The following is a 23,935-nucleotide window of genomic DNA, read 5'->3' on the forward strand; positions in this document are numbered from 1 at the left end:
CCCCGCGTATCAGAGAAGTACATATTCCTTAACGCGTGAAACTGGTAGCCAGGAGCTAGGATGGACACATCTTCTTTGCCCTTATGCTCCAAAAGGCGCCTGTGGCCCACCGAGCACTCACTCCAGTCCCCTGTGGGTATCCCAGCCCCAGGATGGTGGATGGAGGGGTGGATGGAAAGACTGCCCACCAGGCTCTTTGTAGTCTTGCCCCCAGACTCAAAAGCCTCTTTGCAGACCCTCCACCTTCTGAAGGAAGTGACTTCCATGCCTTCCAGCACTTGACACCCTTTCTGTTCCCTTTGCTCCTGTTCATGTCTGCCTGAGGCTGTGGAAGGGGGTTGGTGTGGGGAAACAACAGTTAGGAGCAAAGGCAAAGCTCTTCCAAAGCATGGGTGATTGGTGGAGCTGCAAGCAAGGACCTGATTGCCTAATCCAACCTTCATGTTACAGATGGGCAAACTGAGGCCCACAGAAACAACCCTATAAAGTAAGGTCTCTTGTATTCCAAAATTATTCCTTTCCCATCCTCCCATGCCTTTCCATCCTTTCTCTTCCTTCCTATAGTAGCACAGAGGGCAGAGGAATGGTGTAAAGGTAGAGGGAAGAAGCATTTTTGGATGCCATTTTTTCTTTCATACTAAATTTTGTCTCCATCTTTTGTGTCCCAAGGGAAACAGACATGCCTTACTGTCCTCTCATCTTGGTACTTACTGTGGCCCCTGACTTCCACACTTCCCACCAGCAGCCTCCTCCTCCTCTCCATAGCATCCTCACTGTGGCTACTGATGGAGAGGCATCTACAGTCAAGTCCACCTTGTCATCACCAGTGCCATTTATGGGGCACTTCCAAAAGGCTGTGTATTCATCATGATCATCTATCTCAGTTAGCCCTCCCAAAAACTCAATGTGGTGGGTATTTTCAGTATTTGCATTTTACCAGTATATGACATCAGCTTGGTGAGGTTCAGTAAATTGTTCAAAAGCACCAAGCTTATGAAAGGAAAAGCTGGTATTTATAACTATCTTTGTTCAATGCCAAAGCTAGGCTATCAAGTTCACAAGGCTGAATTTAAGAGACCATAGTTAATATTCAAAATGACAGCTGTCCCTTTGTGGTGGGAAGTTGGGGGAGGATTACACCTTTATTCCAATGCCTCCAAAACTCAAAATGTTTCTGGAACTTTTCTTTGGAAATTGCTCACAAATTGACAAACCACCTAAAACTTCCAGATTTAATACTTCATAATTACATATTTATAAGACCAGAGATACCTTATCCATTGGCTTCCTCTCTTATTCGTGCCACCTGCCTGCAAACTACTTCTGACACTTTCCTAAAATCAAGGTGACTTTCCAATGTTGAGAGATGTCACCTAAGACAGCATTAAAAAGAATGAAATCAGCACTGTCAAGGCTGTCCCCAAGAAGACTCTCTCATCCTTCAAATAAGGATGAAATCATTCATCCTTTCAATCCTGCATTTGTTCAAAGAGTATTTTGTGATGTTGGACACTGTCATAGGTTGCTAAGGAACATGATGAGCATAAAAGGGTCCCTGTCCTCAAAGAGGCCTCAGCCCCTGGGCAACCAGTCATAAGCATGGGTTCAACATTGCAGGCAGCCTGTGCCAAGTACTCAACAGACACAAGCACTAGATAGACATTGCAGATACAAAGCTGGAGAGGACACTGTTCCAGACCTTAGAAAGTCTACCGTCCAGCAGGGGAGATGGCCATGTGATCGTGTGTGAACCCCTCTGAAGTCAGTGGACTGGAGGAGGGCATAATGGAAGAGAGGGTGACCCTCTACTGTCATGGTCCACATTAGAAAAAAAGTCACAGTCTCCCAAAGGAGACCAGATTGAAATAATAACAAGAGCTAAAACGTATACAGAGCTTACTCTGTATATGTCACTACTCTAAGCATTGTATACTTCTTATCCTCACAACAGCTCCACGAAGCAGCTCCCATTACCAGGTCCTCTTTTTTGTTTGTTTGTTTTGATTTGTTTTATTTTGAGGTACCAGGGGCCAGAGATTGAACCCAGGACCTCATATGTGGGGAGCCAGTGCTCAACCACTGAGCCATATCAGCTTCCCTGAGTTGATTTTTTTTAAGATTAATTTATTTTATTTATTTATTCCCACTTTGAGGCTTCCTCCTTTTCTTTTTGCTGTCTCTTCTCTGTGTCCATTTGCTGCACGTTTTTTTCTGTATCTGCTTGTCTCCTTTTTGTTGGGTCTTTTTTTTTTTTAAGACTTATTATTTATTTCTCTCCCCTTCCCCCTCTGCTCCAGTTGTCTGTTCCCTGTGTCTATTTGCTGTGTATTCTTCTTTGTCCACATCTGTTGTTGTCAGTGGCATGGGAATCTGTGTTTCTTTTTGTTGCGTCATCTTGTGTCAGCTCTCTGTGTGTGCAGTTCCATTCCTGGGCAGGCTGCACTTTCTTTTGAGCTGGGTGGCTCTCCTTACAGGGTGCACACCTTGCGTGTGGGGCTCCCTATGCAGGGAACACCCTTTTGTGGCATGGCACTCCTTGCGTGCATCAGCACTGCTCATGGGCCAGCTCCACACGGGTCAAGGAGGCCCGGGGTTTGAACCACGGACCTCCCATGTGGTAGACAGACGCCCTAACCACTGGGCCAAGTCTGCTTCCCCTCTGTTGCATCATCTTGCTGCACAAGCTCTCCACGGCACATGGGCCACCAGCTCTCCTTTGTGCATGGGCCAGCTTTGTCTTCACAAGGAGGTCTTAGGACTTGAACCCAGAGCCTCCCATATGGTAGACGGGAGCCCAACTAATTGAGCCACAGCCATTTACCCGAGTTGATTTTTTTGCTTGTTTTGCTTGTTGTTTTTGGTTTTGCAGGAAGCACCAGGAACCATATCTGGGACTTCCCACAGTGGGAGGTGGGTGTTCAACAGCTTGACCCACATCTGTTCCCACCAGTTCCTCCTTTCAAGTGAGTACATGGAAGACCCAAGAAGTTAACTTGCCCGAGGTCTACAAGTCAGCAAGTAGCAGAAGTGTGGTCTGAGGCCAAGTTGTCCAGCTCAAAGGGCAGGCTCTTGATGACTACACTGGACTGTGTAGAACAAGAAAAGCTCATTCAGACACCTACAATCTGGTCCGTTGGATTTGAGAAAAAAGCCACATTGCTCATGTTGTTACTCACCTTCAATCCCGTTTTCTCACCAGTGAACTCCTGAACTCTCCTTAAATATGAACTCTGAACTGAGTGGAATGGGCTACGGGGATGCACCATGGGGAGAAAGATGAGGGACCCAGGAAGCAGCCTCTGTCATCCAGCCCACTTATGCTCTTCATGTTCCAGGCGAAGAGCCACTCAAGGTAATATTCAAAGCAGGAAAGAGCTGAGCAGCAGACGGTGCTTTCAAATCCTAAGGATGGGTGCGGGCAACCACTTTCAGCTCAAAGCCCTTTAACAACACCAGGGAGGGCAAGGGCAACATCATCTTGGGACAGTGAAGATGCCTTTGTTCTCTACAGCACAGAGAGAGAGGAGGAGGTTAAGCCCCTTTGTCCCTTTGCTCCTCAGGTGTTTAAGAAGTGGAGTAGCTTCAAGCTGAAGGCAGGGACCAAAAGTGGCAGAGCAGAGGGAACCCCAGAGCAGTTGGGCAGGGACTAAGAAATAACACTCTGGAAACGTATGCACCTTGGACAAACAACATAAGCACCTTTTGCTCACCTATAAAATGGGGATAATAATAATAATACCACCCAGAGAATTAAGAATGTATGTTGCATAAAGTCAGATCTGTAACCTGGTAGATACCAGCAAATATTCAGTTTCTCTATTTAGGCCATGGTAATTATTAATTAGGGCAGACCCAGCTATGGACAGACAACCGGAGACCTCACCCAGATTCTTACTCAGCCTGGGACTCTGCAATCCAGGTACTACAGAAACTGGCTTGAGGTCCTCCAAACCCATTTCTGATTCCTGGGCACACTCCTACATTTCTCAGCATCTACTGCAGGTGCCTGAATTCTGGCCCATGCACTGTGTGGGCAGAAGGGATGTGAACAACTGCCAGGCTTTGCTCCACAAAAACTACCCCTCACGGTCCCTCCTTCTCACTCCCCATCTGCCAGGCTGATGCAGAGGATCTAGCAGAGGTCTTCAGAGCCCCGGGAGATGGCAGATCCACAGGAGCCGAGGCCCCGGAATGACTGTGTGGAGCATGTCCCTCCACCCCTACCAACAATGGTACTTTATATGAATAATATCTAAATTCTATTGCATTTGGTCACTGACATGTTAGGGTTGCTTGTTGCAGCAGCCGGTCTAACCTGAATGCTACACACAGCTAACCGAGCCTCAAGTTGAACTGGTAGGTGCTTCTGTGACCACTGCATGCACTGCAGAGACTAGACAGCATAATGTCCAAGAAAGAAAGGATAGGATGCAACTGGCTAGGACTGGTGAGCATGAGGAAGGGCCAGCAGCAACTCACGAGACACCACGGGAGGACCAGTGGCCTACGGGAGAAGTGGGCCAGCCCAGCAGCGGAACTGCCTGTGCTCATGGTCAGCCACTGGTTCTTCAGGAGGGCAGTGTGGTGCTGTGGGGAGAGTAGGGGCTTTGAGGCTTAGCAGACCAGAGCCCATATCTGCCAGTGACTATCTCAGAAAGTGACGGAACCTCTCTGATCTTCAGTGTCCTTGTCTGGGAAGTGTAGATACCAATGCCTGCCTCTGTTCAGTGGCATCTGGTACCATGAAATCAGCTGTGATGGGAGCAGTCGCTCCCCGGAAACTGGCAAATGCTACTACCTGGGACTTTTTTCCCTAGAAGGCCAGTTGTTACCCAGTGACCAGCAAACCACAGAAATGGCATCAGCAAAGTGGTAGGGGAGAGGGAACACAAGGGAAGAGAATCCCCCACAGCATACAGAGCATGTGTGAAGGTCCAGGGGTATAAGAACAAAAGGTGTGATAAAATGAAAGAAGCCCAGGGGGCTGAGGGTGGAGAGCTTGGGAAGAGAGGCCAAGAGACACTGAGACAGAGGGCATGAGATGGCTCTTGGGGAAGGAGCTCACTAAAGAGTGGCTCTTTGTTCCAATTCCCTATGGCTGGGTAACAAATCACCCTAAAACAAAGTGGCTTTTCTTTTAAAGATTTATTTATTTTATTTATTTCTCTCCCTTTCCCCCCCACCCCGGTTGTCTGTTCTCTGTGTCTATTTGCTGCATCTTATTTGCCAGCTTCTGTTGTCAGCAGCACAGGAATCTGTGTTTCTTTTGTTGCGTCATTTTGTTGTGTCAGCTCTCCGTGTCTGCGGTGCCATCCTGGGCAGGCTGCACTTCCTTTTGCACTGGGCGGCTCTCCTTACAGGGTGCACTCCTTGTGTGTGGGGCTCCCCCATGTGGGGGACACCCCTGCATGGCAGGGCACTCCTTGTGTGCATCAGCACTGTGCATGGGCCAGCTCCACACGGGTCAAGGAGGCCTGGGGTTTGAACCGAGGACCTCTCATGTGATAGATGGATACCCTAACCACTGGGCCAAGTCCGCCACCCAAAGTGGCTTAAAATGATCATTTTATTTTGTTCATAATTTTTAAGTCAAAAATACAGGAAGGGGGAAACAGACTTGGCCCAGTGGTTAGGGCGTCCATCTACCACATGGGAGGTCCGCGGTTCAAACCCCGGGCCTCCTTGACCCATGTGGAGCTGGCCCATGTGCAGTGCTGATGCACGCAAGGAGTGCCCTGCCACGCAGGGGTGTTCCCCGCATAGGGGAGCCCCACGCACAAGGCGTGCGCCCCTTAAGGAGAGCCGCCCAGCATGAAAGAAAGTGCAGCCTGCCCAGGAATGGCGCCACCCACACTTTCCGTGCCACTGAGGACAACAGAAGCGGACAAAGAAACAAGACGCAGCAAATGGACACAGAGAACAGACAACTGGGGGAGGGGAGAGAATTGAATAAATAAATAAATCTTTAAAAAAAATTCAGGAAGGGATCAGCTGGTCGGTTCATCTCTGATCTATCTGATGTCAGTTGGGTTTCAAGGATCTGCTTCTAAAATGGCGTCTTTACTCACATGCTGGGAGCCTGTATCTCTCTCTCTCTCTCTGTCTATCTTCATGTAGTATCTCACCTTCCAGTGCCTTTCCATGTGGCCCACTCTTGTCACAACAAGGTAAGCTCAGGCATCTTACATGGTGGCTGGCTGCTCCAGGAGCAGGCCTTCCACGGCTCTTCTTCCCACCCAGCTTCAGAACTCCCACTCCTCACTTCCCCCATGCCCCCATGGTTACCAGCCATGACAGAGCCAGCCCTGCTCAAAGGAGGGTTCTGCCCCTAGATGTGAACACCAGGAGCCAAACACATGGAGAGGCTTCTTTGGAGACTGGCTATGGCACTGCTAGTGAGCAGCCAACGCTCCCTGGCCACCCTCCAGGCACAGCAGGGGATCAGAAAAGAAAAAGACCAAAAGCAAAGAAAGACCGGTGCTGTCCACAGGGAGCCTGCAGCCAAAGAGGTGAGGTGCTGGCCACATAAACAGCAGTGCAGCCTCAGATGGATGATGACCACACGAGACATCGAAACAGAGTGGGGAGTCGCCAAAAAGAGCGGGGGACAGACCTCTAACTAGGGCGGGTGGAGAAGACTTCCCAGGAAGGTGGTGGCTGAGCTGAGCTGTGAGTGATGGGTGAGGCCAGCTGGAGGCCTGGAAAGGGGAGCAGTGGACCAAGCCTGAGGTCACCCAGCCTTCCACCACATCTGGACTGCATGAGGCCGAATGTGGCCATCGCCACATTCCCCACCATCGGGGATGTCGCTCAAGCCTGGAGCACTCCTCCGTGATGGGCAGGGGGCAGGAGAGCACAGCGGCTGCTGAGTGTGACAGCTTGTCCTCGGGTCCACGATGCTGCCCCATGCACCTGCACTCAGGGAGGGGCCGGGGACAGCAGACCTGCTCACGCTGGTCTGACCTCACCTGAACCAGCAGCCCCACGGCCAGTAGAAAGGCAGGAGACGCAGCTGCCTTGCAGCAGCCTGCTGGCCTCGGAGGCACAGCCTGGATGGCAGGTCCCCCAGACACACTGCTGGGGCCACACAAGGCAGACCGGGTGGTGACGGCCATTTTCCAAGCGCGCAGGATGCTCTGCTGACAAACACCTGGGACAGCAGGGGGCATGGGAGGGAGCTAAAAATAGCACCACTGGCAGCAAAGAAGCCTCTTCTAAGTCCCCGGGGTCCTGTTATGCCTCGCCAGGGGCCTCTGGGACACACACGGGCTGGCATGCGAGCATTCTCCCTTCTCGACACCACAGGCATGGGGGCCTGGGAGGGCTCATCCAGCACACCAGGAGGTCCGCCCAGGGCTCCGAAGTCCTCGTGGAAACAGCCCGTGGGCACTGGGCCTGGAGGTGGGCAGGCTGGGGTGGTCTTCACACCGCTGGCCCCAGGGCCCTCTCTAGCCACCCCCTCTCTGAGAGATTCTCAATGTTCTCTGCCATTTCCGGGCAGCCAGGCTTCATGAAGACCTGCTCACTGCCCACTTCACCTCCTGCCGCCAAATATTTTGTGCCTGGGGCTCAGCAGGCACAGGCTGCCATGCCCAGTGGCCTCAGAAGAGATCCACCCCGGGCTACGGTGACGGGCTTCCAGGCTGTGAGTGGAGAGGGGCAAGGCAGGGTCCATCTAAGGCAAGGGGACATGCACGGCCACTGAATGGGATCCCGCCACCGTCTTCTGAGTGTTCAGATTAAATTCTCTGTCCTGCTGATATCCAAAATACACCTTGTTGATAATAGACCTGAGAACTCTGGGATCTTTTTTTTTTTTTGCCTTTCATGGAATTTCCATTCATACAATAACAGAGTCTCAGAATTTGAGATATGAGTAGATCGCCTGTAGAAACAATAAGGCATCCTCCCGTGCTGGATGCTTAGACTCATGCTTTAATGATAATACTTCACCTGTATGTCTCAAACTTTTCCATCAAAAGACACTTCTCAGCAGAGAAGGAACACGAACTTCTGGGGGGTGGCCCAGGCCGCTCCTCCGTGCCCTCATGCACCAATGCCGATGACACTCACACACACACAAACCTCTCACAAACACATCTCCCTCAAGTGTTTACACATGTGCTTGAATTCTGCCTCCCACTCCTAAGGTATCTGTGTATGTGTTAACATTAAAAATCATGTTTTTCTCCAAATCTTCAAGGAAGACTGATGCTCAGAAAACTGCCCCAATATTTATTCCATGACTCCACATACACCCAAGCACAGGGTCTATGTGCCACAGACCATCAATTAATGCATTATCTGATGTGACTATCATAGCACACCTGGAGTTGCACAATGAGCAACCTGAACAACTGCACACTTCATCACTGCCTGTTAGGTAGAGAAAAAGGTAATTATCACATTTTACAGCAAGGAAAACTAAGACTCAGAGAGATTAAAGGACAAGATAACCTTTAGGGCTCTTGTCTATCCTGGTGGTATAGAATTCTCTGAATTTATCCAAGGGGCCTCACATCTAGTCTAGGAATGGTGCATGAGTCTGAACTGCCAACTCCTCTCCCAGTGTCCCCTCTACATCTTCACAGTTTCCCTCCCACCGTGTGCAGGAATGAGCTGAGCACTGCTGCCCTACAGGGCAGGAGTTATATGTTTGACCACCTGCCTGGGTTTAAATCTGACTCTGTCCCTCCACACTGTGTGGCCCTGGGCGAGTTACTAAATCTCTCCATGCCTCAGTTTCCTAATCTGTAAAGCAAAGATCACAAAAGTACTGACGTCATATGGTTGTTGTGAGGATTAAGTGAGATAAGACATATCAAGTCCTTGGAAACTGTGGGACATACTGTAAGCACTCCAAGTTGATTATCCAAAAAAAAATTTGTTGTTCTCTATGCCTTGGTTTTCTAATCTGTAAAAAGTAGGACTGTTTTGAGGATTAAATAACATAATCATTATAAGGACCTTAAAGCAATGTTTGATACATAGCAATTAAGCACTCAAAAGTTTGATATGAATTTCTTTTTCCTAAGAAGCCAGTAATTCCAGTTCACACAGAAAGACTTTCCTAAAACAAAAGCACCCGGAAGCTTGGGAGATAAAGGGCCACACCTGAGGAAGAAGAGAAAATGGCTAAGAGAGAATCTGGGGAACTAACTGCCACCTTCGATAGCAGGTGACAGACCAGATATTTTAGAGACTGGAGGTTCCTGTTTTAAATTAATTCTTTCTCAGGAAAACAGGTACTGCTGAGGTGGGGGGGGAGGAATGGGAGTGCCTCACTGGCTGGTTTCTCTTTTCACCATTAAAATCAGTTTTAAACCACTGCCTGGCATTTAAATAGCATCATCCCTGGAGATGGGCTGTTTCAGTTTCATCACAGTATGTGTTCATAGAGTACAAATAGAAACCTTCATGATTTTATTAGTTTCCATGCAACTCAGGAGAGATCTGCATGATGACATTTCAGCTCCTGACTTAAAGAGGGGAGCAATTAAAAATATAGAGCTCGCACTGCCTATCCAAGGAAAATGAAAAGGTGCCCAGAGTTTTAAAAAATCTCTCTCATATGTGGTTCATGGCCATAAATCTACTCTTCCGTACTGTCGTTGCAATCACTACTGCCAAAATTTTTAGTTTATTTGGAGGGAGGATGTTTTTACCCACCTTAGGGATTAAACTATAATATGGAAGAATCTAATTATCCAAATTAGTATTTTTGCCTGGGCTCCATCAAGTCCCACGCAATCACTGATTCACTTAATAACACCCACAAGCTATCTGGTAATCTGCGGATTTGTGCAGTGTTCATGAAATGTATCTGTGACAAGTTAAAATTTAATACATGACCCCAGTAGCATAATAAAATTGTTATTATGTAACCTAGGAGAACTTTTCCAGAAAGTTCTGGTGCACTGCCTGCCTAAGGTGCTAGAGGAATTATATTTCAGGGGTTATTGAGTGTTTAGGGATCATCTCTTCAGACACGTGCTCTTTTGCCACAGAAGCTGTGGTAATCTTATCCCTGCTTTAAACAGCCAGAACATTCCATGGGACAGGGCTGAGATGAGCCTTCTGGCACCGGGGCTGCCTTCTGGGGAGAGTTAAGGAAAAGCATCAAAGAAAGCTGATTTGCAAGAGCTCCTCCTTAAATAGATGCTTCTTTTTATGCCCAACCTCAACACAGCCAGCCTATCACACAGCACATTATTTATACTCTATAACCTAAGATGCTTTCAACCTTTCCCCAGCATCAAAAATTAAAATTTAAACCTCAAAAGTGATGTATGGCCATGTCAAAAGTAATAGCAGAGTGACAAAATCCTATTTCTGAGACTTTTTTTAATGACAGGTCTGACAGTGTTTCCAGCAGGGCCTGTGTCTCCAGATGCTAATTCTTACATACGCAACCTCATCAAAGTTGATACTTCAGAGCGCGTGTAGATCAAATTTCACTCTTGTGATTTACAGCAGAACCAGAACTTCTCCCTGGGTCCATCACCTGGAATAGTTCAGTCTTTGGTTCTTTATCCAATAAAAATGATAGTTTTGGGAAGCAGATGTGGCTCAAGCAATTGGGGTCCAGGGTTCAATACCCAGGCCCTGCTGGTGAAGGAAAGCTGACCCACATGGTGAGCTGGCCCACATGGAGTGCTGGCCCACACAGAGTGGTGGCCCACACAGAGTGGTGGCCCACAGAGAGTACTGCCCCATGCAGGACTGCTGGCCCATGCGGAGAGCTGCTGCAGCAAGATGATGCAACAAAGAGAGACACAGAGGAGAGATAATAAGAGATGCAGCAGATGAGGCAGCAGAGGTGGCACAAGGCAATGATCACCTCTCTCCCACTCTGGAAGATCTCAGGATCGGTTCCCAGAGCCACTTAATGAGAATACAAGCAGACACAGAAGAACACATAGCGAATGGACACAGACAGTAGACAATGGAGGGATGGGGGAGAAATAAATAAATCTTTTTAAAAAAATGATAGTTTTAAAATCTGATTTAAGAAATGGCTTTACATTGAAATCACTGAATCAGAGAACACCTAGGCCCAGAGTCAATGACTTGCCTAAGACAAGACCGCTACTCATATGTCAAAATTGAAACTTCTGATTTAAAGTAATTCTTTAACTTCACCTTAAGAACAGAATCCATTTAACCCAACTCCACAGGCAAAAAAAAAAAAGCTGCTGGAGGGTTAGATGGTCCTTTCTTTTGTTCTCCATCTGAACACCATCTAATCAAACAAGGCCACCGAAGAATTGAAAATGGGGACTCCAATGGATACTGTGCACCAGTGTTCACAGGAGCATTGTTCACAATAGGCAAAAAGTGGAAACGAGCCAATGCCCCTCAATGGAAAGAGAGACCAACAAAGCATGGCCCAGCCATACAATGGAATATTATTCAGCCATAAAAAGGAAGGAAGTTCTGACACATGCTGCACATGGATGAACCTTGAAGACATCATGTTGAGTGAAATAAGCCAGACACAAAAGGACAGATATTGTGTTATTCCACTTATATGAAATACATAGAATAAGCAAATTCATAGCAAAGAAAATAGAATAGTGGTCACCAGGGGCTGGGGAGTGGGTGGGGCATTGGGAGTTATTGCTTAACAGGGATAGAGTTTCTGTTTTGAGTGATAAAAAAAAGTTTTAGTGCACTGAATGTCTCATGATGATGGAGGAGGTTGTTTTTATGAATGGAGGAGTGGGGTGAGGGGGGTGGGAGGTATATGGGGACCTCATTTTTTTTTATGTAACATTAAAAAAATAAAGACAAAAAAAGTTTTAGGAATGAAAGGTGATGATGGTAGCACAACACTGTAAAAGTCATTAATGCCACAGAACTGTATACTTAAAAATGGTCAACAGGGCAAATTTTATGTTTTATACACATGCCCATGCACACACACACACATACACACACACACATATTACCATAATTTTTTTTAACCCAAAATCAAACAAAGCCAGTATGGACACTTTTCAGGTTGCTGCCATTTTCAAATTCTTAAAGGAAGAACATCAAATGCCCACCAAAAAACCTGAGCCCCCTGGGAGAATGGTCAGGGACAGAAATCTGGTCATCTCCAGAAGGCAGGAGTTGTTTTTGTTTTTTTTTTTTTTAATGCCTGCCTGTACTGCCTGAATGTTCTACAATAATCATATAGTCCGTTAAAATTCAGGACAAATATGTAAAACACTGAAGTTGAAAAGAAAATCTCACAAAGAAAAAAGCTTTGCAGTTGAATCTAAGAAACTGATTTCTTTTGCAAGACTGATGCAAATGCTTGACTTCTGTGGCTTCTGATGGGGACACCCTAACTATATTCTTCAAGAATCTTCCTGGTGGTAACACAACATTTTAAATGTAATTAGCAGCACTGAATTATATATTTGAATGTGGTAAAAGGGGAAATTTTTATGTTAATAATGTTTTTTTAAAAATGTATTTCTCATTAATAAATTCATATTCAAAAAAAAAAAAGAATCTTCTCACCTAATTGGTAGTGTCTTTCACAATCCATGGGAGAAATGACTATAATTCACGGACAGCTAAGCAATTCCTCTAAGCCTGTTAGGAAAGAGGACCCCATGTACAAAGGAGAAAAACAATACATAAATCTGCCAGCTAATGTTAGTCATAAAAATCCCCAGCACATGGATAAGCCCCTTCATCCTCAAAATCCTTCCCCCATGCCTCTGAACCTCAACTCTGAGTTCTCCATTTGATTATCATCGGATGCCCACCTTTTCCACTTCCAAAGCCACAGAGGATCCACTTTCCAAAGCCACGTGAAGGGAAACAAGATTAATGCAGCAACTCCTCCTTAAGAGGAGTGGAAAGTTCCTGTCCTCATAACATAAGCACACAAAGAAGATCCCCACCAAGCCCTAAAACCCTTCCCTCTGGCCCACAGGGCCACACACAGGCCCCATGCTCTCAATTAGACAGAACTTCTCACTTGAAAAGCTAAATTTTTCCAAAAGTGAAGTCACTCTGCCCACTGGTCTTTATATAATGCTTCACTCCTTGGCGGTGAGGTCATTTTACATGATTTATTCATTAAGACAAAGGTGAAGGGACAAACCCAAAATCCACCCAATTATATATTTATCCAACCTCTAACTCCCAGGAAACAAATTCTATTTTTCTTCTTGTGAACACCTCCCCTCTACCCTCTGCCCTCTTTCAAGTTCTCCTCCTGGTTTCCTTTCTTTCCTTTTTATTTGCCTGGTCTCCTTCTGTTCAGCAGGATGGGGTGAATGGGAGCAGCAGAAGATAGAAATTGAAGGGAAGAGGAGATAAGGTGGGCAGTTGGGGAAGGAAGAGCCTTCGATTCCAGGGAGCAGCTATATTAAAATGATGCAAAAGAGGCTCAAGATTCTTACCTGTTCTCTCTCTCGGGCTCAGAAGGGCCAATACCCAGAAAACAGAGTCCAACTCAGACTTCTTGATGAAGGACCCACACCGTCCACATGTAGTCTTTGCATGGCCCCCAAATTACATCTGCTCTTGACCAAGCCCTGTGTGAAACGTGAAGGAAGCTAAACCCAGAGGCACAGCGCATGCATCACAGATGAAGGAACAGACTCAGGGTCCAAAAACAGCCAGAACATTGTATGTCCTCCCATGGCCCACTGGCTGGAATGTAGGAGAGTTTGGGCTATGGTGTGGACCATTGACCATGAGATGCAGCGGTGCTCAGAGATGTATTCACCGGATACAACGAACGTCTCATGATGATGGAGGAGATTGTTGTTATGGGGGGAGGGGTGCAGTGAGGGGGTGGGGGATATATGGGAACCTCATATTTTCTGAATGTAATAAAAAATTAATTAATTAATTAATTAATTAATTTTTTTAAAAAAAGCAGCCAGAGAGCCCAACAGGACCAAACAGATCACAGAGGGCAAACTATGATAACCAACAGGCAGGAGTGGGTCACTTTCCAAAGTCTGAGTAAATGGGGAGGGGGTACCTTTCCACAGGAGGAGCATGGGGAAGCCCTGGAGAGGAAAAGAAAGTGACCAGCCAGAGCTTAAAGCCATCCTTTGCCTCAACAACACTGTCCACGTCTAAACTCCAACCAGCTGGGGGCCTTCCAGAACCGGATTCCAAACGTGACAGCTATCCTCAACCAGGACCTGTCCTGTGTGTTCCAGAGATGGACCAGAGGCAGAAAGGGCCAGTGCTGTGCAGAGAAAGTGTTTTCTGTTCTTTCTAAAGTGGATTTGTCTAAGAAATGGTGGCCTGAGGAGAGCCGTACACTCCCGTGCCCTCTGGTAAAGGTGCAGGATGGCTCCAGCACTGGCAAGAAGCAGGACCTGCAGCCCTGAAGGCCCTTCTGCCACCGTGATGCTGCCTTCTGTGCTTCAGAACATGTAAATCAAGCCCCTGTTTTTTGTCTAATAACCTGCAAACTTCAACCCCTCTGCTCCTCTCCTGGACTGGGCTGGAGCCCTGAACCAGCCACTCTCCACCCCTCCCACTTCTAAGAGGGGAGAAGGAGCAAGGCCAAGACAAGGAACAGAAAAGGAAAATAAGCACTGTTCTTGAACTTTCCACTTGAAATCTAGGTATAGGCATCCCAGTCTTTACATCCCAGTAGGTAACCTGCCTTCCAATCATATGCAAAGATGCAGACCAGTCGCTGATCAGCTTCACACAGTTAGAAGCGGCCCTGGGAAGAGTGTTACTAGAAATCCCTGCCTTAATAACTCTTTGTGAACGGCATCACAAACACCAGACTTTGGCAGTCAATGGATGGAAATGAACTTCACTTCAAGCCACAAATCTAGAATTCTATCAGCCTTCTATATATATATATATACCCAGCCACCCCTCCCCCAAAATAAAAGCTGAACTCTGATAATGGGGAGATTAATTCAGCATTTCCCCTAATTACTTCTTCTCCACTCCTTCCTCAAATCTAAATATTTCCCCTTATTGTGCTAGAAATCAAAATTAAATGACAGTGAGTTCCCATGAAAGCCCTCCAGAATGAGGACCACTAAGGAAGAGGGAAAATAAAGGAAAGGAGAGAGAGATGGAAGAGAAGGAAGGAAAACAGGCTTTCCTCTTCATTATCTTTGAAATACCAAGAGTCGGTGGGATTTGGATCCCTAAAATAACCTGGAAGGGAGGAGGCAAATGAAACAGCATAGTCTAGAAAGTGAGATGTTTTAAATAAGTTTGTTTTAGGCCATGCAAAGAAGCATTCATCAAACAGGTATGAGGTCTTACAGGGACAAGGTTCTCAGGCCTGGTATGACAAGGTTACATATATCCATCTGGGGCCTGGAGTGCCAATGACATTTTCAAATTGGCAATCAGACCTAATGCCCTAAAGACAATCGCCAAATAATGCCCCCCCTCAAAAAAAAAGCAAATTCCCCCTTGCAGTAGCCACTCTTTGAAGCTGCCCTTCTGTGTTCTGCCTGACTCACCTACCTCAGAAGCAACTATCCCCCCCCCCGGCCTGACAAATTCCTTATTATCCACAGGTCAGAGCCAGGAGTGGCATGAATAATTAAAATCCAGGAATTACTCAAACATCATTTTTTCATCAAGTCAAGTCCATCCCTCTCACCCTGAATTTCTCCATTGCTTCTAACAACCTATTCCCAAAAAGCAAGGCTGACTTTGCGCCTACCTCCCTCCCACTCAGACCCAGCTAACCACTAGGGAAAGTTCCCTCCTAGCATGTGTTTGTATTTGATGACTCAGTTCCTGCCCTCGAGGAGTCAGCAGTCAACTCAGGGATCACACAAATCCATATCACACAAAAAAATAACTTTTTCCTGGCCAAGGAAAAGTCCTATTGAGCAGACAGGCAGAAGGTACTGGGTTTTAATGATTTTTCCCCCAAAACCTGGCCCCTAGCATAGTTCCTGGCACATAATATGCAATTAAACCAAAATGAACAGTAATAGGAATGGTAAGCTTTCTTTGGGAACCTAGTATGTGCTGAAATTCACATGGCTTAAGTTTGGCCCGGGGTCTCCCCTTTGACAACGGAACAGCACAGAAAGCGTATCTCAAGGAAAAAGTCCTTGGCAGTATGACCTGTGCAACCCCACTCTGGCGAGGAGAGGAGCCATCTTCAGTTTTATCTGCTGGATTTCCTGAGAAGTGCAATGAGGGGTACCACCCATCTCTGGCCACAGATGACCAGGGCTTGAGCCTAGTCCTTCAAAGCAGAATCCTCGAGTCTGGGGATGCCCACCCAGGTCCCTGTGGAAAGCTGGGCTTGCAGTTTTGCCATCACCAACTTCAAGCACTCCAGAGGGCGTGGCCCCCCACTGGCTCTGTGAGCCACCACTGTGAGCCCTGGCCACACGGCTCACCTTTCATTTTGCAAGATGGTGGTTTGGCTGAGATGCCATGCTGGCCTTCAAAAAGCCTCACCCCATGCACCGTGACCAACTGGCACTAGGGACAGCCTGTGCTCTGATGGACAAGGCACAGACGAGACCGTGTACTTCTCCAGAACACTCCAACCCAGCTCCAACCCAGCCATGCCCATCGCTTCCCTAGGAGGCAGGTGCCAGAGAAGTCCAGAGTGAGCAACAAGTGCTCGGCCCAAACCCCAGAACACTCGAGAAGCCAGAGCTGTCTTCACTACCTGCCTGTCCTGACACAGGGAACCTGCCTCCTCATGCCCCTTCCCACTTTGTCTGCTGAAGAGCTAGGGGTTTCCATATTTAAAAACAGGCTGGGTTTCAGAGATGGGCCACCTGGAGGCTGAGGAATGGGCCAGGTCCTGGCTGGTCAAGGAAGTGTGTCTGCTGGCATCAGCTTCGCCCGGGTCTTGTTAGGGGTGCAGAATCTCAAGCCCCACCCCAGCTCCCCTGAATCCCAGTCTGCATTTTTCCAGCTCCACAGGGGATCTGTGTACAGATGATGGTTTCAGAGGGCCTGGACCAGATGCTCCCTCAAGCCCTTGGAGGCTGAGATCCCGTATCCCCAACTGAACCTGCTTGGCCTTTTTGCCCAAAAGGGGCAGGCACTTCTGCCTCTGCCTGTGGCCCCCAAGTTCCCTTCTCTGTGTGCCTTGGGCCCAGGTTACCCTCTCAAGAGGCACTTCAAAGAAGGATGCTTTTGATCTGCTGTGCTGCACGCAGAAGGCTGTGGAATGGCCAAGGTCTTGCAGGGAGGCCTGGCTGGCCCGACATCTCCGTGGGGACAAGCATCCTCCACAGGGCCTGTGGCACAAATGCAGCCCTTGTCACCAGAACCACAGAGGTACGCTCCAGGGCTCTGAAGCCCCAGGAAACCTGTGTTGGCTGCTGCGATTCATGGCGAGCACGGCCATTGCTGGTCAGAGTGGGGCCACCCTCATTGGAAAGGAGGCCCTGGTGGCAGAACCCAACACCAACCTGACTGCTTTGACACCAGGCTTCTCACTGCAGTCAAAGAAAGAGAGCTTCAGAGCAGACACTTACTCCATCCAATGAAGAAAGTAGTGAGGCAGAGACAAAGCCCACTTAGCCCAGCCCTTGGAATCCTGCCCCGCAGGCCGAGCAGTGGGCCAGCTCTTCCCTGCATCCTGCTGCATGTTTGAGCAAGGCCATTGGGCACCCAGAAGCAGAGCCAGTCCAAGGCTTGCAAACAAGGCCATGGGTCACCAGCGTCCCCCTAGGAAATGCTGTAAAATAGGGTTAATAAGTGGGCCTATCTCATAGGGTTCTGCTCGATGATGATCCCCAATGTGCAGATAAGGAAACGGAGGCTCAAAGTCAAGTCCCTGCCCAAGGTCACAAGGTTGACTCTTGGTCACTGCCCAGGCCAGCTTCGACACCCAGGCGAGGTGCTCAAAGTGAGCACATTCAAGAGCAGTCTCACCCATTTCCCTACAGGTAGGATTCTCCAAGCCTGCCGTGTGAATCTCCAAGACAGGAGCTCAGGCATGCTCCATGACTCCCATTTTTCCCCCCACAGGGTAACTTCAAGGACAAGGGCTCCCCAGAACACACTTTGGGAAATGCTGCTCTAGAGGCTGTCGAGGAAGAGCTGCTCCAGGCAGAGACGGCCCTGGCCAGGAGACTGCTGTGTGACTGAGGAATCACGACTGTGAGCTCTGGCCCTGGAGTAAAGGGATGGCAGCCAGGGTGTGACACCAGGCAGCCACATACCCACCACTAAACACCACTTGTGCTAGGCTGAGAGTTCCCAGACCCCCACATTGTCAGGGCTCCCCCATTGACTTCACACTGTCCTCATCCTTGCAGACGTTCATGGCTGACCTTGACCAATCTTCCCGTCTTACAATGGCCAAGAGCCATGAGCCCAAATCTCAGTCTGATCCTAACTAGTCATATGACCCAGACCTCGAGACTTCAAGGTCTAAATAAATTCTATTTATTCTAGTCTTGTGCCCTTCAAAGGCTGTAAGCTCAGTGGATCAAAGAGTAAATGAACTCAACAATTTGGGAAGCTGAGGTAGCTCCCACTTCTCAGAGACCTGTTAAGTGCCAGGCATTTGCTGCATGCTGAATATTATTGTCACTCCTTTAGAAATCCTATAAGATTATTGCCACTCCTCATAAATATCCAACAAAGTGGGCATCATGATGCCATTTTTACAGAGGAAGAAATCAAGGCTTGGGATGGATGCCAGGCAAAGATGCTCCACTGTGTGTGATACCCACAATTTGACCTTGGGTCTGTCTGTTTGCAGAGTCACTACTAAAGTGTATTTCTATAAAGAGGGTGAGGAATGAGAAGCCAAGGTTCTCAGACCAAGGGAAGGCCAGCTGACACTCACCAGTGACTGGGAGCTCAGAATGTCCCCAAGGCCACCCCAAGTGATCTGATCACAAGGGGTACCTGAAGGTGGGCCACTGGCAGCCAATCCCTGAGAAGGGACAAGGCACCAGGGCAAATCTGGAATCAAGAGTGCCCAGGCTCTGAAACTCCAACCCTGGCTGAATGCATCAGGCCAGACCCGGGATAATTACCAAGCCATGATGGGATGTGATGTTTAAATTAGTCAGGCGCCTAAGAGAGGAAATGCGTGGTTTTCTCAGACAGCCATGGAGATGATCCCTCAGTAATCCACTACATGCAGACCATCCCTGCGTAAGCCCAAGCTTCTGCAGGGAGGACAGCTCAACTGAGAGCCAGAAAGTGTGCCCAGTCACATGCGGGGCACTCAGCAAACTCCATCAGGAAGCTGGACCTTAAGCCTCAGTTTCCCCAGACATTTAAAGAGAAGCAGAGTGCATGCTGGAAGAAGAGTAGAGGATGAGAATAAAGACACATACACACTCCAAGGCTGAATTCCTCAAGGAATTGAAAGGGGATCGCAAAACACATTGAGTTAGAAACGTTTCCCATAGTTCCTTCAACTTTCCTTTCTCCTACGTGGAATCAGAAAGCAGGAAAGGACATTACGACTCACAGAATTCAATCCCCACATTTCATACTCAAGCAGAGAGAGACCAGTGAGGTTAAATGACTGCTGGAAGGTCACAGCCTTGTTCAGGCTGCCTGTCTAGTTCCCTTGCCACTCCAGCCTGCTTCTGGACCTCAAAACATCACAGCCAGGTGAACAGAGAGTTCTGACAAAACTCAAGAGAAGAAAAAGCAAAGCAATACTGTGAAAAAACACAGCTAAGAACACACTACTGGAATGACTGCCCATGTTCCCAACGGGGGTAGGCATTAGCTTTCTACTTTATTCTCCAAAAAACAATAAGCCACATACAGTTCTGTTTAAAATAGTAAAGTCATTCATCATTTAAGATTCAGCGGCCAGACTAATAAGATGCCCCACAACCCACTTCTACCATCTCAGGTTCTGTATTTTGTTTCTGTGTTTTTAAGAAAAGTTGTAGGTTTACAGAAAAATCACACAAAAGTGCAGAGTTTCCATATACTCCCCCTCAAAACACACAGTTTTGCCTGTTATTAACGCTTTGTATGAGGGTGATATCACTGTTTGAATTGTACAGTTCTATAAGGCTTTTTATTTTTATTTTGGTAGCATGTATACAACCTAAAATTTCCCCCTTTCAACCCTATTCAAACACACGACTCAGCAGTGTTACTTACATTCACAACGTTGTGCTGCCATCACCCCATCCACTACCGAAACCTTCCCACTACCCCAAATGGAAACTCTGTACCAATTAAGGACTACTTCCCCATTTCCTACCCCCTCTCTGGCCCCATGTAACTTGTATTCTAGTTTGTGACTCTGTGAATTCGCACACTCTAATTACTTCATATTAGTGAGATCATACAATATTTGTCCTTCTGATCAAAAAGGACAGTGCAGTCCACAGACCAAATCCTGGGGATTCCAGAGCTCTCTTCTGAAACTCATCTCCCATGGAATTTCAGATGCTAAGAAGGCCTGCCTTCCTTAGACCCCACCTCCTAGCCAAGCATCAGGGGGCTGAAGGAGGCGAGGGTCAATGCAGCTGAGTGATGGGAGAATTCTGGGGAAATGCAACCTAGGTTTGCTTGGGAAACCTGGCACTAAAAGAATTATTCCAAACTATAGCCAAATGCAGTGCTCTCTACCAAGTCTAGACCACAACCGCCAAACACCTGGAAAGCAAAAAGGATGAGGAGCAAAAAAAGACAAGATTGTGGCAAAAATACATTCTTTCAGGGTAGGAAGAAAAGTTAATAAAAGGCCTAAGTTGTGACTGGCTATAATGAGCTCGCTACACATGGTTTAACTGAGCAGACTGAGGGCCAGGTAGAAAAGATTCTGGGCATATTTTCTAATGGGATGGCATCAAAATGACCTGATGTCCTTCGACATTGACCTCACATCTTGCCAACTGACACTGCAATCGTCTCTAGTCTTAGGATGATTCTTTGTAGTAGCCTCCAGCTATGTCAACTCAGCAGGTCTTGGAGCTATAAAACATAGCCAAATACTTAGGAATTGTTTTTCCTAACAGTGATTGCCAAAGACCTATTTTCTTGAGAAAACGGATATAAGTTATGCTTGTTCATCATTTAGGAAAAAGATTCTTTCTGTGAACAATCTGATTTGCATTTCATCCCAAGCACCGCACTGGCGTTTATGTACCCACAGAATAAAAATATTTTAGAAGCCGTGTTAAAAACCCCAGGATCACAAAAACACCAAAACTTCTTTTTCCTCATTGAAAAAAGAAGTATTCATTTTCATCAAAACTGCCCATGCCTGAAAGAAAGGGGGCTATTTTTAAAAGTTCGCCAAAATCCCTCAATCTGGGAAACATTTCTAGCAGGGGCAACCAGGACTCCCCAAGGGCAATCACTGCATCTCAGGAAAGGAAAAGAGGCTCCGCAGAAGGTGGGAGAGAGAGAGCACGTGCACAAGAAGCCCTACGAAGCCACGAGCTGGTAGGGCGCCTCCGGCTCACTGCCAGGATCTGGCTTAATCGGAGGGCTTCTCCGGAAGCTGGGAGGTTTCCTCCTAGGCAAGGAGGAGGAATTTCTCTCCCTGCTGACTGGCCAGCGCCTGGAGGTCTCCGGAGAAGAGGGAGGAAGAGGGAGTGGTGGGGGCGGAGTGATGGCTTTTCTTTTTCTCTCTTATTTCCAACACACCAGTATTTTCCAAAACACAAATGTGCTGCCACAAAACACAGCTGAGCCCCACCACCCAACACGATGTATAATTAATGATGAGGAGACAGCGCTTCAGTTCCCCCTTGTGTTTTCCCAGCCAGCCTTCACCCAGAGCCCCCAGCTTCCGCACTGCTTTCGCTTGGCAACCAAGGAGGCTGCTGCGCCACGGGAAGTTGGAGAGGGTCCTCGGATAAACTACACACTAGAAAAGGTGTGAAAATGAGGGACATGGATCTCTGTCTACCTCCCACTTTTCCCTTGATATATCTTCCCTCCAAAAATTTTTAAAGCTATGAAGTTCCCTAGGATGGAAACTACACCCCCACACACGTGCGCGCAAAAAAAGCACTCTTTTTTTCCCCAGTCCTTTCTTTTTCATTCCACAGTTTTTTATCAAACCTTCCCACCCCCCACCCCCCTCCGCGCCCCTCACCTCCAGCTGGTGGGGAACCTCTAGACCAGGCCACAGACCAGCCAATCAGCCTAGTAACCACACATCCAAGGTGTAGCGCGCCTGGGTGCTGGTGGGCGTCTCTGCGCCAGGAATAGCTTCAGCCCACATCCAGCCACCTCAAAAGGGCCCGGGGAAGAGGATCGGCGCGAAACCGCCGCCTCGGCCCATTCGAAAGCGGACCTCCCGTTCCCGCTCCAACTTGGCGCTGCTGCCAGCCTGTCTGGGGACCCAAAGGGGGTGGCCTGGGGGTAGGAAGACAGAGGCCAAGGACGTGGGGTGAGGGGTATTTTCCAAATGAATACCTAAGGGATGGAGAGGGAGGTAACATCAGATCTGTGACCTTGCCACATTCCTAAGGTGGCAGCCGCACGGGATGCTCCAAAACTGGGGTGGATCTCCCCAACTTTCCTTCGCCCTCCCCTCCCGCAAAACCTCCCACCGCGTTCCTCCCCCGTGATTCCTCAGTCCCAAAGATGTTCTCCCTATCCCAAAGAATCCCCGCCTCCTTCTAACCCCACGAACTCATCTCCCCAATAGACTCCTCAAGTGCGGGCTGATGTGCTCCCCCTCGCCCACGCGAGGAGCCGAGCCGCTGCAGGTGAGCCGCACGGAACACGCACCAGCGGCCCCCAGCTTCCTCTGTCCTCGCGGGGCTGGCGCTCCCTACCCCGCACCACCTCACCCGGGCGGCGCGCGTCCCCCACCCGCGGGCCCGGCCGCTGCCGCAGACGACCCTGCAATAAAAAATAGGGGGACAGGATTGGGCGTCCGCGTCCCGGAGCGCACCTATTGGGGGGAACTCCTCACCCGCGGCGCGCCACCCGCTGCCCCATCCCGAGGGCGCAGGGAGAGCGGAGACAACGGAAGGCAGCGAGGGGAAGGCAGGCGGGGAGGGAGGGAGGAGCGGCGGCGTGCGGAGCGAGGAGGTGGGCTGCGGAGGACCCCGAGAGGCGACGGGGCCGGCGCAGGGGGCGGGCGCCTAGGGCGCGCGTTACCTTCGTCTTGCCCCGCAGTGGCAGCAAACGGTCCACAGGTACTTGAGCGTCCGCCAGAGCAAGATGATGACGAGGCCCCCGAAGAAAGTCACCATGGAGGAGGCCAGGAAAGCCCACCACTTGCGTTGGCCCCGGCTGTCGCACGGCACCTCCATGGTCACCGGAATGATGAGCGTATCCATCTTGGGCTCGTGGACCGAGGACGAGGAGGAAGAGGAGGAGGAAGAAAAGCAGGAGGAGGAGGCGTCTAGGCTGAGATGGTTCGCGTGGATATTGCTGCTCATTCTAAGACTGCTGCCTCCGCCACCGCCGCCACCATTTGCCACAGCTAGCAACGGGCAGCCAGCGCAGGGTCTCGGGGGAGCTCCTCCCGCCGCCAGCGCCACCCCCAGCACCCATCAACTGTCATATTGTGCTACTGCCGCCGCCGCCGCGGAGCGCGGGGAGGGGGCGGGGAGGCGCCTGGGCTGGGGGCGCTGTGCGCGACCTGGCGGGGAGCGCGGAGATATATACAGCGAGCCGCCGCCGCCCGCCCTTCCCCCGATCGCCGGCCCGCCCGCCCGGGGCGAGGGGTGGGGATGGGGCGCGCGGGCGGCTTCCCCTCGCCGGGCCCGCGCCCGGCTCGCCCGGGGCTGCGCTGGCTCCGGGCGCCCGAGAGAGAGGGCACGCCGCGGGCCGCCCGCGCCCGGGATCCGCGCCGCCCCTCGGCCTGCCCCGGCCCTGCGCGCCGCCCGCCCGCCGTGCGCCACGAGTGTGCGCTGCGCTCCGCCGGGGACCCTTCCCCCGCGCAGCTAACGAGCCGCTCTTCCTGATGAGGCGGGAACTCGTTAATATTGTCTAATCAGCCCCCTCCTCCCCGGACGCCCCCGTCGCCCCCTCAGGGGGCTGAGCTCAG

General features: G+C 49.3%; 1 protein-coding gene across 1 annotated transcript in view; it reads right to left on the minus strand.

Annotated features, from left to right (window-relative positions):
- The window catches only part of LOC101422746 (disks large homolog 5-like), a 205,174-nt gene extending 181,527 nt beyond the window's left edge, over window positions 1–23,647 (minus strand). The window contains 1 exon segment of the mRNA XM_071215912.1: window positions 23,041–23,647. The gene's annotated coding sequence lies outside the window, so the exon portion shown is untranslated.
- Window positions 23,648–23,935: the final 288 nt, after the last annotated feature.

Source organism: Dasypus novemcinctus, chromosome 6, assembly GCF_030445035.2.
Source record: "Dasypus novemcinctus isolate mDasNov1 chromosome 6, mDasNov1.1.hap2, whole genome shotgun sequence".
Taxonomy (NCBI): Eukaryota; Metazoa; Chordata; class Mammalia; order Cingulata; family Dasypodidae; genus Dasypus; species Dasypus novemcinctus.